The sequence below is a fragment of the Equus caballus genome, chromosome 9, assembly GCF_041296265.1.
Source record: "Equus caballus isolate H_3958 breed thoroughbred chromosome 9, TB-T2T, whole genome shotgun sequence".
Taxonomy (NCBI): domain Eukaryota; kingdom Metazoa; phylum Chordata; class Mammalia; order Perissodactyla; family Equidae; genus Equus; species Equus caballus.
In genome coordinates, this window is record NC_091692.1 from 79301915 (window position 1) to 79316408 (window position 14494).

General features: G+C 35.9%; 1 long non-coding RNA gene and 1 other non-coding gene across 2 annotated transcripts in view; one reads left to right on the forward strand and one right to left on the reverse strand.

Moving 5' to 3' along the window:
- Positions 1–14372, reverse strand: part of LOC111775102 (uncharacterized) — a 36084-nt gene extending 21712 nt beyond the window's left edge. Inside the window, exon 1 of the long non-coding RNA XR_002810603.2 lies at positions 14123–14372. This is a non-coding gene — a long non-coding RNA (uncharacterized lncRNA). The remainder of the gene's footprint in view (positions 1–14122) is intronic.
- On the forward strand, positions 1353–1425 carry TRNAM-CAU (transfer RNA methionine (anticodon CAU)). The gene has a single exon. It is a non-coding gene; the product is annotated as a tRNA-Met (tRNA).
- Positions 14373–14494: the final 122 nt, after the last annotated feature.

A 14494-nucleotide genomic window follows, 5' to 3' on the forward strand; every position in this document is an offset into this window, starting at 1 on the left:
TGCCAAGATCCTCCCACAAACAACAGAAATATTTGGTTGTATCATAATTGTAATTTCTATCCTTAACACAATAGTTTACTAAAATCAATTACTCTCCAGAATAAAAAAGCACCTGAATACAATGTCATCATTCTGCCTGGTAGGGTGTCTATTCTCAGTCATGTTCCTATATTGACCCTCTTTTTCTTCTCTGTGATCCATTTCTAGTGTTTTGTTTTTTGCATTCCCAAGTAGGTGTGACAACGTTATGGTCATATATGTATTTTTCTTTCAGCAAACAAAATAATTAAGTCTTATCTGCCCTCTGGACAACATAGGCTTTGGAAGGACAACTTACTGCTAAATTAACTTTAAATTCAGAACTCTTGAAAGGACAAATCTGAGTAAATATCACTGACAGTATAGAACTGATAACTTCAAAATGACAACTCAGGTAGCTAATTCAAAGGCAAACAATTAGTGCTCTATTTTACAAAGTAAAACAGGAATCCTGAAGATGTGTAGGTATGTGAATTAAATAAGTATTGTGTGATTTCCTTAACATCAGTATCCTTCTTCCATGAAATTAACTTCACATTGAGTTTACATCCAACACACAGATGGCCCCACAGAGAAGTGAAAAATAAATAAACTCCCTTCCTCATTTGACCCAGGTCTGCCCGTCTGAATTTCTTTGTTCTGGTTTCCTAGATTTGCACCTAGTGATTCTTTGACCTACTGGGACTGGAAACACTTTAATTTCTCTTTTCATCTTAACTAGGCAGTAGAAAAAGCAGAGAAGATCTGCAGGGAAAAATCATCCAAAACTACTAGTGGCTTTAGAAGCCTACAGAAATTACCTGATGTGACCTACCCGGCATGGCATGGTTGTTCAACTAGCACCATGTTAGCAAGTTAAATTCTGACCTTCGGGAGAATGTTATCGTTTGTCTCCGGGTAAAGAACAAAATGGAGCTATATTCTTCACAATTAAGTTGTATTAAATATCAGGACAATAAGCAACATTTTGCAACTCACCCGCTTCCAAAAATGTTCCCACTATGTCCTCAGTCCTTTCCTGGATCTTTAAGGGCAGAAAGCTTAGTATAAGGGAAAGTCTTATAAAAACACTGGCTAGTTTTACTTTACCTCAATGTATTGCATCTCTACACTGGAAAGTTCCATGTATATAATCAAAGCAACTTCGATTTTGAAAGACAATTTGAACCAATCATTGAAATATACTTTGTAGACAATAAAAGAAATTTGATGATTCTAGCATTCTACCAGTTTTCAGTCTTCAAAGGAAAGTGCTATTGTGTCTGTGTCTATGTCAGGAGAACAATGTATAAGGAATCAAGAGCACTCTGTGTGCCTCCTTAGCGCAGTAGGCAGCGTGTCAGTCTCATAATCTGAAGGTCCTGAGTTCAAACCTCAGAGGAGGCAGTTCTGTTTAGCCATTGTTCTTTGCCCCCACCTACCCCAAGAAAAGAACTTTCAGAATAATATTCTTTTAGGGATTTTACATTCCTCCTAGTAACTTTACTTTCTTTAATTAATATTGGTTAATAATAAAGTGAAAAATGAAGGAGTGGGCCATATCAAAGAATAAGCCAATTGAAAATTATGATTATAATATTACTAGATTTCAAAACGCATGTCAAATATTTCATTAAAGACATTGTTTCAGATAGGAAGCATGCTACATGGATTGAGATTACAATGAACTGAACATAAAACTAAAAATATTGTATAGGAGAAACTGGTTGTAAATCAAGGTAAATATAAATATATATATATTAATTAGCATCTTTGTAAGAAAAACCTATGGAAGGAGTGTGTTCTTTTGACCCCAGAAAGAGTGGTAGTGGTTAAGAAATGTGTGTGGGTATTTTAATGGGATGCTTTGAACCTTAGAGAATATATACTGACAAAAAAATCTGTGTGTATATATGTTAATGGGTGTATGAGGGACTGGGAGAGCAGGAAGGGACCTGGTAGGGTTCAATGTGCATTCAATTTCAAACAGAGAAACCAGGCCAAGAGGCCGATATGCTTAGATATACATTAGGATTAGTGTAAGCAATCACTCTGGGGCTTTTAAGAAATGTCAGTCTTTAAAAAGGAACATTGGGCAATCTGTAAAAATAATCAAAGGGATATGGAAAGGCTTGTTTTTTATCCCAACACTTCCAACCAATCACCAAGCATCCCTTTTGCCCCATACTGTGTACTGAAGAGAAACACGGAGTGGGGAGAAGAGAAATGGAGTGAATATGAAACGGAGTGAATGAAGTCTGAGGATTAGGAGATGAAATTAATTAATCATTATTTTTCCTTTCAAAAAATGATTAAGATAGAGGTCCATCTCAGTATCAGTCATAGTTTGGTGTATAATTAAAGAACCTTCATATTATGATGCTGAATTTATAAAAGAAAATTGAGTATTTAAACATTTTATGTCAAGAAAGTTTCAGGAACCAAGACAATAGTACTAAAAATAACTGAAAAGAAAAAATAATCATAGTATAGAATCTTCAAACTGTGCCTTGGATTTACTGTGAAAAATGGCATGTGGGACCTGACTTCGAAGGCCAACAGAGAACAGATGCATCAGAGTCTGGGTTATATTACACTGATCTCTTAAGGGTTTTTATCTAATCTTTCTGGCCACAGCTAAGTGCCAGGGATATGATTGCCACTATATAAATATCAGAGATTATCTCAGCTTCTCAAGAGAAATCCATCTATTAGACATCAAAACCAGTCTAGGCATTGTGTGTCCTTAGTCCTTCTTTGGCAGAAACAGAGACAAAGGCAAATCAAATCTTTCCTTAACAAAGGACCTGTAATTTACCAACTTCTAAATATTTTCATTTTACCTTCCTGCATTTACAATATCATTTCTGAATGTGAGATCCTCTAAAAGCAAGGACCAGTAGAGAATATTTAGTTTATTTACTCCTGAGTTAAATAGTCATGCAAATTAACCCTAATCTATAGGTCTGGTCACAAGGGGAAAAAAAAAAGTCAAAATGTCATGAAGAGAGAAATGAGCACTGTAGTACAAAGCATGGCAATCTGTGTTTCAAAATGTTCCATCTTGAGGCCATAGACCAACAACATGCTTAAGCACACCATAGGCTTTGGAGTTTAGCACACAAGGGTCTGAGGACCATCTTTGCCATGTGATAGAGGTAAGATCCTTTCCAAGTTACCAATAACTTTGAACCTCTAGGTTTCCTTAATCTATAAAATACAGAAAATACAAAGCTCGCGGGGTTGTTGGGTACACTAGAGAAGGCAACTGATACAAAATGCCTGGCAAAGTCCCTGACACCCAGCAGACACTCAGTAAAGAGCAGATGTTTTGTTCCCATTAATTGTGACCAGGAAAACAAGTAACAGACTGAGGAAAAGTGTAGAAAATGGGCCTTTTGACAAAGAAAGGGACACTGTCTTACGTCTCTAAGGAAAATCTAGGGGACAAAAGTGCTGAATCAGACAAATTACAGGAATAAGGGGACAGATTTGTTTGTAGACCTTTTCCTTATCGCTCCGAGTCTCTGCTTCCCATTTCTCCTTAGAAAGACGTCGGTAGGTGTAGAGATAATGCATCTGTTTTAGTTTGATTCTCTAGTGATAAAATGTGCCATATCTCTCTTCATCTTTCTATCTTAATGTCTAATACAGTGCATGAAAAATAGTAACTACTCATATTTGATCAACTTCCTTCGGACAAACAGTGCAATAAATTTAGTGCTATTTCTTTGTTCGATGAGCATTAGGCATTTTGGTTTCTGGGAGTGTATGTGTGTTTAATTATCCTTTTCCCTTTAACTTAGTACAGATTGAATTAATACATGGGATCCCAAAAAGGCTGTGTGGTTGGCCATTATGACTTTATTTTTCTGGTTAAACATAGTAGTGCCAAAAATCGGATTGCCTTTTGTTGTGTATCTCAAAGCGTTAATTGAGAAACTCCTTAGGATTTGGCCCTGAGTTTGCTTATATTTGTGAAGTGACTGTTCTTCCATTAACCTGTTAAAACATTTTGTTAGGACCTTGTCTAACGTGTGCGCTTGTCTTTCTTTCGCCACCCAGTTGCAAAACGATGGAGAGCAGGATTATTTTACTCATTTGTCAATACCTGGCTCCGTGACCCTTGTTGAATTGCACAACCTTAGCTTCCTGCCTGAGTCCCTCACACATCCATTTTGCTTTGCTTAGCTTTCCCCTCTTTCTTGCTAGCGTTTCCAGTGAGGAAGAAGAGCAAGGCTACACTTTGTTGACATTTTTTTCTCCTATGGAGTTTTCTGGTACAGAGGAGCAGGAGCATTAAAAAGGAAGCATGTTTATGTTCAGGCACCCAAATTGGCCCAAATTGACCCACAGTTTTCTGGATGCTTGTCTATTTTATTCAAGAGACAATAAACCAAATTCTTCTTTGAAAAGAATATCTCTATACACTCATCAGTCAGTATTTTCTGAAAAATAATGTCCCAGAAGTGGGGTGCTAGATCAAATCATATGCGTAACTTACAGTTTACAATAATATAACCAGATTTATTTTCCAAAATTTATAGAAATTTCCAGATTCAGCACTGCTCTTGAAAAATAGTGTATGAGAGTGTTGTTTTCCTCACAATCTCATGAGCACTGGGCGTTAACAAGATCTTTCATTTTTGCCAATCTGAAGAGCCAAAAGTTTTATTTTATTGTTGCTTTTATTTTCACCTCCCTGAATATCAGTGTTCCTTGCACTATACATCGTTTTTACTAATTTGAAGATCTACTTATATCTTAAGAGTATTAATCTCTTGTTTTTGTGCATAGCAAATATTTTCTCCCACGTTGTTATTGTTTTTTTAATTTAAGTTGCCTTTTCCCATTCAAATGTTTTATGTTTCATTGTTTTATAATTTTATCTGGTATTTTATTTTTCCTTTTTATTTTTTTGTTTCCATCTTCCTTACTAAGCTTCCCTTTACCCCAAGGGTATATACATTCTTAACTTAATTTTTTTCTTTTAATATTTTATTTTTATGATTGGAACTTTCGTCTTAAGTTATTTTTGTCTATGGGCACACAATTGGGGCTACATTTATTTTCTTCCAGTAAATAATGATTATTAATACCAATTGCTGGTAAATTCATAATTTCCCCAATGACTTGCAGATTAGTTGTTTCATTTATTAAGTTCTCCTATGTATCTGGATTTTTTTCTGGCCTTTGAATTCAGTTCTTTGATTCAATTGTATAGGCCTGAGCAAGTGCTTTATTATTTTGAAGATAGTAGCTTTATATTGTCTCAATAAACAATAAATCGTCTCACCAAATTACCATTATTGTGTTTTAAGACTTTTAGACAATTCTTGCATATTTTTCTCCTGCATGGACTTCAGAATCAGTTTATCAAATTCTAAAAATGATTGCAGCATGTCTTTGATTTTAAGAAGCTGGAAACAATATAAATGTTAAATAGGAAGATGGTTGAATAATTTAGTGCCACCAAATTATAGAATAAATTTCAATCATCCAAAGAATGGAATACCATCCAGCTATCAAAAAGAATGAGGTAGGGCCAGCCCAGTGGTGCAGTGGTTATGTGTGCATGCTCTGCTTTGGCAGCCTGGGGTTTGCCGGTTCAGATCCTGGGCACGGACCTACATCAAGCCACACTGACGCAGCATCCCACATATAAAATAGAGGAAGACTGGCACAGATGTTAGCTCAGGGCCAATCTTCTTCAGTAAAAAGATGAGGATTGGTGGCAGATGTTAGCTCAGGGCTAATCTTCCTCAAAAAAAAAAAAAAAAAAAGAATGAGGTAGACCAAATGTATTTAGAAGGAAATATATATGTAGGAAGGGTGTCAAGTATAATAAATACAGGAAATTATAAGATAAAATATTGAATGCAATTCCATATTTGTAAGAAAAACAAATCAACCTACAAATGTGCTTATATGCTTGAATAAGCAAAGAAAACAAACTATAGAATAATACAAAATTCTTAGTAATGATTTTCAGGGATGTGGGCATATTTCTGTGAGGACTAATAATTTTACTTTAGATGCTTTAGTTTCCCCCATTCATGTATTACTTATATAACTAAAAATTCAAATGTCTGAAATTAAGAGAAAAATGTGTTCTTGCTATATGCAAAAAGGCAAACAACAACAAGAAACAAGAGTTAAATCCTCATTGATTCTTTTATATTTCTATCCTTTACAGAATCTGTTCTAGATAGAGAACCTCTCATCATAAGATAATTTACCCAATTGTCTTCCATAACATGCAATCTACACTGTTTTTCTCTCAATTTGTGTCCAAATCTCAAATAGCTATAATTGTAGATGAAAGTGTCGTCAGATATCTTATAGACCAAGTTTCTCAACATATAGGTGAAGTGTCTAAAAGGTTAAATACCTTGGCCAAGTGTAACGTGTGCTGTGCCCAAACAGAAACAAATAAGCTTTTCAAATAAAACTTCAGGTGGTGTTCCTTGACTGGTTCTGCTCATGTCTTGATGCTGCAAGTCACTAGGATTCACAATTTCAACATTTGAAATACCTGTAGAATTCTTTTACTTAAGACCTTGTACGTACATGATGGAGTCTTGGTGGGTGACTGAACTCCACACACATATATAGTCAAAGGTGCTATCTAGCAGCATGAGCCAGGGGAAGCCCACAGGTGGCTTTGTTACCCTGAAGGAAATTATTATAAAATTTAAAATAATTGACAATATTTGGAAATGAGGATGCTTTTCTGATTACTCTTGAAAAATCAGAATATCTGGAGAAATTGGATTTACTTTCTTGTACAGTAACAAATGTTCATACCTGGGATTAATTTGAAATCTCAAACTTTTATCTGCCCACGAAATCCCAAATTAAACTTACCACTTTCTCCTTCATTGTTAACAACTGGAAAATCCATTATATCATGTGGTTGGATTCACCATGAATAAGTGGTCTTTGGTCATTATAAACAACAGGCTCCAGTTCTATAAAAACTATAAACCTGACTCCAGCTAAGAAACTGGAAGTTGTCAGTGTCTTCAGAGCTGAACAACATTTTGGGAAATGATCACCTATTAGGTATGACATTTTGATGAAAAAAAGTTGTCCAGGCCAGGGCTGGAGTTTTAGTTTCCTAAAACTCTTTTATAATTTGTTTTGGGTAGTTTAGCATTTTTAATAACAATCATAATAAGAATAATAAAAATAATAGAACAAAAAATTACATAGTGCTTATTCTATTTGAGACCTTATGCCAAGTGCTTTGTAGATGTTAACATTCTTAGATATTTCGTTGGTAAAATTTGTATAGAAATATTTTATCTGCTTATAAAAAGATCTGGACCGACCATAGGCTGTCAGAGACGGAAGTTCAGCGAGTTTTGAAGCTCATAGTGCTCTAAAATGATAGAGTTGGGACTGAAATGCAAACCTCTTAGTCTCTTCCACTATTGTCCTTTTCAGTTCCCAGTCTCTGATTCTACGACACCGCCTTAGTCTTTTTTCCAGAGATCTAAATATTTAAAATAGCTTGGAGAGGTCATTTTGCTCAGCTATGCTTTTCTACCATTATGAGGTCTGTAAAATTCCACGCTATAATTTATTGTCTTTCCAACTTAACAATTTCAAAATAAGTCCTACAAATTCAAACAGAATTCAGCTGTTCAAAATTTTCCTCTACTGAAAATGGCCCCCCAAAGAATTTGATTTAAGACTGTGACCTTAGAAATGTTGCATTTTCCTATCTAAAATCGAAAGGAAATGACAGAGCAAAGAGGCTTTACAAACATTTTTTTGTTTCCTTCTAGTGCTCCTTTGAACTCTTGACTTCAGGGTCCTTGAGTAAGCAGTATACTGCTGGAAAGTTCTCTAATGGGACCAAATGGCAGAACAAGATTTTTCACCTTTCCCGCTCTGTGCTGGAGGGACCACCAAGTTGCGATGTGATTTTAATCTCTGGGCATACTATGATTTTGGCCTTTCTGCAGAAACTGTCAACAAGAGTGCTAATGACTGCCAACTGTTATGGGAAGAAACAGGAGTCCATGCAGAACTGAGCTGAGATAGCTGCTTCATTTCATTCAGAGCATTAAATCACCTGCTGCTGCCAGCAGCTTTCATCTACTCTCAATGTAAGCCAGGCTGAACCAGTGACCCACGAGGCAGAATTACCAAGCATCATATTACCAAGCCAGGCAGTCTGGGAGCCCATGGACTGGTTTGCATCTCTTAGGCTGTGCACTTCTCACATTTGACTGGATTTTTCCTCCGGCCTGTGGGCTTAATGTCACTTTTCACTACTTTGTCCCTCTTAAGGGTGGGATCCATCAGTGGAAACTGTAACGGTTGATCCGATGGTCCACACTGTAGTATATTATGTGAATTTAGAATCTATTATCTTGGGGCCGGCTCCGTGGCCCAGTGGTTAAGGTCATGTGCTCGGCTTCAGCAGCCCAGGGTTTCGCTGGTTCAGTTCCTGGGTGCAGACATGGCACTGCTCATCAGGCCATGCTGAGGCGGCGTCCCACATACCACAACTACAGGGACTCACAACTAGAATATCCAACTATGTGCTAGGGGGCTTTGGGAAGAAGAAGAAGAAGAAAAAAGAAGATTGGCAACAGATGTTAGCTCAGGTGCCAATCTTTAAAAAAAAAAGAATCTATTATCTTCCTTCCATCCTCTGTCTTATACTAAGTTGCTTACATGAGATAGAGAAGGAAAGAGAGAGATTTCATGGAGATGTTTAAAAGCCTCTTGGCTTGAGTATCAGCTAAAATTCTCTAGGAACTGTCATTTTGAAGTGTTTGTACTCATAAGCTGTCAGTAGTATCACCAAGACAGTTAATTTTTTTTTAATCCAGTGAATCCATATTATATCTTTCGAATGAGTGTAACATAAACTTGAGGTTTCATCATGTAACATAAATTATTTAGGAAAAATTTTTTGGTGACTTCTCTTTTAATACTCATGACCCTTGGCAGTGGTACCGGTAAATGTTTAACAACTGACTACATAAGGGAATAAACGCACTGATTTTTAGTGTTTGTCCACTTCTGTGGTGTACATAGTCCTACTGTGGGCAATTTCAAGCCACCAACATGACATCACTAAAGGCAGAGTTGGGAAAAGATGTGCTGTAGCACGCCATGCTGTAGTACTCCCACAATACGGATATAATAGGCACACAATCTCAAGAGCCTAGGTACGAGCAAAGGTAGAAAAATAATTAGGATTTGGAAATGTAGAACTATAATATAGTGTATAGTAAAGTATATACTATTCCCAGTAGTAATATTATTAATGGTATTGGTTTTATTAGTGTTACTTATTAATTTTATTATTAATGTTCTTCTTCTTATTATTAGCATGACAAATAAAGTGGGTGACAAAGGTACAAAAAGATTTACCTCTATTTTTAATATAATTTATTTAATTGCAAGTTTACAAAATTTAACTTCTAAAAATGATGTGTTTGACCACCAGCTAGCAAAATCCTGGACATTTAACAATTAGTTCCTGCAAGTTGGTGTGATGTGGCTCCAGCACACTATTGCCTCTGGGGAAGAAATGGAAAACATCGTGGTGCTCTGATGGTGTTGGGGTGAGAGATGGCTGACCCAGAGAGTGAACAGCAGTTAAAGGCAAAAATTCAGGAGCCAGGCTACCCGCTTCCAATGCCCAGCTTTTCTCGTGGGCTTGGACAAGCTGCTTAACCTCTCTGAATTTCAGTTTCCTTTATAGTACAAAGGAGATTGTACGAGAACTTAACTTACGTGGATATCGGGGCTTTAAGTAAGATAATGTTTGCACAGTGACTGTGCCTAGTAAGCAAACAATAAGACTATTATCACTAAATTTCAGCTAGGCCAATAAGTGCTGTGTAATCATGGGCAATTTTTTTCCCTCACCATTTCTTCATATGTAAAATAAGGAGTTAAATACAAAAAGATTTATAAGGTTCCTCCTAGTTCTCAAAGACACAATGATTAAGAACTAGAGCTCTTGAGTCAGACGGCCTAAATTCAGCTCCTGACCCTCTTTATACAAGCTGTGTGGCTTGGGGCAAGTTAATTCATCTCTCTTATCCTCCACTTCTTCATGTGGAAGTCAGGAATTAACACAGGAATTTGTTGAACAGAATTTTTTGAGGGTAAAATGAGGAACATCCAAATAAGTTCTTAGCCCACTTTTTGGCATGTAGTAGGTACTCAATAAAGAGAAGTTATTTTATTAACAATATTAATATTGTTATCATATATAATGATATTAATAATAGTACTATTTTAGTATATCATATAGTGCTAAGTAGTATATAGTATTTGTGTACTATATAATATATTGCATATATTGCACATACATAGTAATGGTATTGATATTTCTATTATTTATTAATATTATTTAATACTATTAACATGAATAATATTAGTATTATTAATAAAATGGAGCACAAAGGTACAAACATTTATTTTTTTGTATATGGTATGCCTTCCCAAGCCAAATCTCCATCCTAAAAGCTTGTCCTGTGACATCAAAATTAATATTAATAATAAAATAAATAACATTAATAATAAAATAGGTAATATTATTAGGCATTTTCTAAATGTCAACCATTGTAGTCAGTGCTTCACGTATAATTTAATCACCCTCTTTGAGTCTCAGTTTTATTATTTATAAAATGACTTTAATGCATATCACGGAGAGTTGTTAAGAAGAGTATAAATATTATTATTGTAATACATTGAACTCAATGTCTGAAACACAGTAGGCATGCCATAAAAGGTAGCTAGAATAATGATTATAATAATAATAGAATCTATTTTATAGGTTGCGAGAATATATTTATGCATTTTGAAAAATGCTTACCATCTTGCTTAATGCATTATATATGTTAATTAATGGTAGCTATTATAGTTATATAATAAAAATAAATGACGGGCATTTGCCACAAGTATTTCCTATTTACTGTCAATTTACCATTGAGAATAGTTTGGCAAGTCAAGATGCAGTTCAGAGAATTCAGAATACAGAGCTCAGAAGAGCTGTTAGAAAGAGTGGCTGTTGTGTTTTAATCTCTTGCTCCTGGGGTGGAGGAGGCGCAATGTGAGAATCTTGAGGGGGAGGAGCCAGCAGGTTCTTGCAGGAAAAGGGTTAGATGTTGCCAACACTGAGTTACGGGGTGTTACTCTTGTAAGGAAGAGGTGTTAGACCAGCATTGGCGTGAGGTGGCAATGTTCATCGTTATTCTTTCCCGTCTAGTAGCAGTATTGAATTAGGACAACTGAGTCTTTGGAGGAACCTGTTGAAAGCTGTGGGTTTTTTGTTGTTGTCACTTGGTTATTTGCTGATGCCGTGTCTTTTGCTATTTTAACACTTTTTGCTTCTTCTGTGGTACTTCAATGGGTACTGTTAACTGTAGCTGTGTCCAAAACATTATCAAATTATTCATAATCCCAGTTTTTGTGTCTTTGTGTTTATCATTGCACTTACTATGAATCATTTTAATAATTCCTTAAAATATCATCCCCAAGTCAGTCCATATGGCCTTGTGATCTCATACTTAGTAATAAACATGGGGACATATGGTTATAAAATGAAGTCTTTCAGGATTCTCCAGTCCCTCAGCCTATTGCCCCTCAAAGGAACAGAGTGAGCTGATCCAAAAGGCCAGATAGGAAATGAGAGTGATCTCATCCTCTCTCTTGGCATTAGCTGCCACCTCCTTGGGGAATAATTACTTAATAAACTCAGGCTTCCCCCTTCAATGGCTCTATAAAACACAGGGTTGGCTTTTTAGAATGCATTTGGAATTAATGCTGCTCATACCTGAGAACAGAGAAGCCTAAATAGATCTGGTTCTATTGAGTGATGTTAAGAAATCTGATCCTTGGTAAAGCACTTCTCTGGAACATCTGAGCCTGAGTTCAAACCCAGGGCGGAGTTCTCAACCAAATCAGACATTGTGATTATGTTCATAGAAATATAAACCCTAGGGGCAGTCCCAGAAAGATAAATAAAATTACCATATAAGGGACACACCCATGTGCATCTGCAAGCTGGTGGATGCTGAGAAATACGAATGTGTGTGTGTGTGTAACACACACATAAAATTTCAACAATCCTGGTAACCAAAAGTGCCGATTAGAATAACGAAGACATTCCTCTTTGCTCATGAGATTTGAAAAGGAAAACAAACAATGCCCGATGCCCTTAAAATTGTCGTGAGAGGGATGGTTCTGAAATATTGCATGTAAGACAGTAAACTTTTACCATCTTTTTAACAGTTATTTAGAAATAAGAATCAAACTCCTCAAAATCTATATAATATATATTCCTTGATACGGTAATTTCTCATCTGTGACTCTGGACTTGGGAAATGTACAGAAACTCATGATGACTGCAAAACTTGTTATAGTAAAAAAATTGAAAACTACCTAAAAATCCAACATTAGTTAGCAATAAACATAATGTTTTTGAAGACATTTTTATGATAGGCAAATTACTCAGAGTGAAATGAGGGTGAAAATTATATAGAGAGCTTCATGACTTTAGCTTTATTAAAACATGTGAAGAAAATAATGCAAGAATGCAGTTATTTCCAGTGAGTGGGATTATAAGTCATTTTTATTTGAGTATTTCTTTAATGTTCTCTGTAGAGTATATAAACATAAGAATGAAAGTAATTTTTAAAAGATACTTAATGCTTATCTGGAAAAGCATCCTGAAATATGTGTGGAGAGACACAATAGAGAAAACTAAGGACACAAAAGGGATATAAAATATTGGAGTAAATTGGGTTGACTTTTCCAGAATTGAAATAACCCTTTTCTCTTATTAATTGCAAAATTGCTTTTAAAAAATATTTTCAGTTTCAAATACCCAGAGAGCTCAGTTCGAGATACATTGAGTCTAAGGGAAAAAAGTTTAAATAAGAAGAAAAAATGTCATTTTTAAGGATGGTGGTTTCAAATGGGTTTGGCACAATTGAAAATGTGTCTTTGAAATGTGTTTAGTATTTCCAGACAAGGAAGAACTGTCGCCTCACATTGTTTGCGAATCACGCTGCACATCTGGTCCTTCTGCCCTGGGACAAGGACTGCAGCAGGAAAAAGAACACATTCAAAGAGAAAGGACGTTGCTCTGCAATCAAACCTCAGATTCTTTTTTTGCGTGCTTACCACGTTTGAAAAAAAAATTGTAAATCATGTTTCTCCACTCATGGGAACTTAGCATTGCAGCCTGACATCATATTATTCTGCACTTTTTGCTCAACCATCCCTCCATGGAGGTCGTGTGAGGGTTTGGGTGGTATCGTCAACATGGGAAAGTGAACTCTCGAAATTAGCCAGCATCATCTCAGTTTCTTTGAAGTTTCTCCTGACTTATTTGAATGATAAAATCTAGAAATTGAGTACCTTCCTTACAGTCGAAATGCCGTAATCTAGACCAACTAAACTTTAAAAATAAAGAAATAAATAAAAGGTTCAGAGCAGCAGTTTCACATCCACAAGAATTACTGGATTAGTTAAGGTTTATTTTTTTTTCATTGTCATGATGTTTTTATGTAGCGATAGTCATTTTTTTCTTATGGCATAGACAACATTTAAAATGGTTTTCTGCCTGGGCTGGAAATGTTCAGTACCATTCAGGGAATGGTATCTGTTGGCACAGAGACAGGGCAAGTGGGTTGGAATGGAGGCCATGAAGGATGGGTTTATTTTCTTTTTCTTAACAATTCCACCTTTCTCGCCCACCCCCTCCTGTTGGGTGTCTTTTATACATACAGTGTATCTTTGCCCAACTTTATATCTAGTCATTTCAGAAACGATTGTCTTCTTTTCTTGAGACTTTCTACATGAAAGAACATAGCTTATCTTTCTAAAAAATAAACAATATGACTTTTCTAATTGTCATTTTTCTTTCTCTTCCTTCCTTTATCCCTTCCTTTCTTTTTTCAATCACATATTAATGAACTCCTGTTATATACCTGGGAGAGAGCTAGATGCTAGGAATATAAGAGTGAACAAGACAAGGTCCTAAACCTTAAAGAATTTACAACGAATTAGAGGTCACAGAAAAGTAAAGAAACATTTACCAAAGAATGGGGTCATTGCCTACCTTTAGTAGAGGTAAGTACAGTGGATCTGGAAGCATCCAACGTAGACACTTAACTCAGACTTGGGGGTGGAGAGAAGTGGTCCTATCTGTGGTCAATTTAAATGCTGAGTTGATGGGACTTATGTTTGGAGAAAAAAGAGGAAAGAGGAATTAAGGATGCCTCCTAATATTCAGACAAGACAGAAAGAGAGAGACACAGAGAGAGGAAAATGACATGACCATGTTGTAATTTTAGTTCCGTATAAAGAATGAATTAGAGAAAAGATAAGACTGAATACAGAATGTCCAGTTGGAGTTCTTTTGTCTCAAAATTCTTGATTTGAACAAGAGATGATTGTGGCCTAAACAATAGAGGTAGTCTGAATCAGGAAC